Raw genomic sequence first — 1,571 nt, 5'->3', positions numbered from 1 at the left:
CCAAGAAGTGCTTACTGAGAGAAACCAGGTATAACTGTCCCCTGAGAGGCTCTGCCAGAGCTTGACCAATACAGATGATTGCAGCCAATCATTGAACTAAGCATAGAGACCCTAGTGGAGGAGTTAGGGGAAGGACTGAAGTCGCTGAAGGGGTTTGCAACCAAACAGACCGCCCCTCCCCCGACACCCTGAGCTCCCAGTGATTAANCCACCAACCAATGAGTACACATGGAGGGGTCTATGGATCCAGCTGCTTATGTAGCAGAGGTTTGCCTTAGTGGCATCAATGGGAGGGGACACCTTTGGTGCTGTGGTGCCTGGATGCCCCAACATAGGAGAATGCTAGGGTGGTGAGGCTGGAGTGGGTGGGTGAATTATCTCCCACATAGAAGGAGGGGGGAGGGGAATAGGATGGGGGGTTGTGGAGGTGAAANTGGGAAGAGGGATAATATTTGAAATGTAAATAAATAAAATAACCAATTTTTAAAAAAAGAATTGGTGAGAGTGTCTGGGAGCAAAGGGAAAAAAAATAAATGTAATGACATATTGACATACCCATAGATCAGTGTGTCACTCAACAGCATGAGAAAAACGTCTTACAATAGATNGGAATTAACAACGAAATCCACTGCTAGACAAGATTCAGAAAGTGAGAGGCTTTGAAGAACCAGTCCTCATTATTTGTTTATTTTTTTTTTCTTTTAGTAGAGAGGACACATAGTTAGGTGACGTTGGAATGACCTTTGGATCTAAGAGGACATGAGGGTGCAGGATGAACAAGATCAAAATACAATACAAAATTTCTGAAATAAATAATACCAATGATAAATAAATAATTATTGTACAATACATAAATGTATATTACAAGTCACAGAACTGACACGTATAAAATAGTATGTTGTNTATAACAGGAAAATATAATGTAAAATAAAGTAGTGAAAATCTTTAAATTCNTTTTAATATTTTTGGAGGATNTTATATATGAGTATTGTGTTTATATCATTTCCACACGTTCCTCTCCCCTCCAATTACCCCTGTGCCCTTCCCATTCTCTTCCAAATGTATGACCTCTTCTATAGTTACTATTGTCACACACACATAACCTACATTCTTAAAAATGTCATAATGACAGTCATCATTTTATATTTAGCATATATGTTCACTTGTGAAGGGATCTGTCTAAACACAGACTCTGAAGATCAGGTGTCCTGTCCTCCTTGCAGTTGGCAGTGAGACATGGTGTTGGGTGGTGCTAATGACCTCTGGCTTGAATGGTAGAAGCCAAAGCTTCTGTGGTTCATCTGGACTTGGAATCTCATCATGAAAAGAGGTCCATGAGCAGACCCATCTTCTTTGCCTAGGGATATAAATTTGACTTTTTTAACACACCCATGTAGATCCATGTAGTGATTCTGGTTAGACAGAGATTTGAGGTCATAAATCCATAGTTGAAACAACTTTTTGTCTGGGGGGGANGTCTAAGGTCTCAGCGCCCATAGCAGTGTCAATGGAATTTGACATTGGCTTAAAGTCAAAGGCATGCATGGTTCCAAATGTCTACAACTGCAGCA

Source organism: Mus caroli, unplaced genomic scaffold, assembly GCF_900094665.2.
Source record: "Mus caroli unplaced genomic scaffold, CAROLI_EIJ_v1.1 scaffold_25277_1, whole genome shotgun sequence".
Classification (NCBI taxonomy): domain Eukaryota; kingdom Metazoa; phylum Chordata; class Mammalia; order Rodentia; family Muridae; genus Mus; species Mus caroli.
This window is presented reverse-complemented; position numbering follows the sequence as displayed.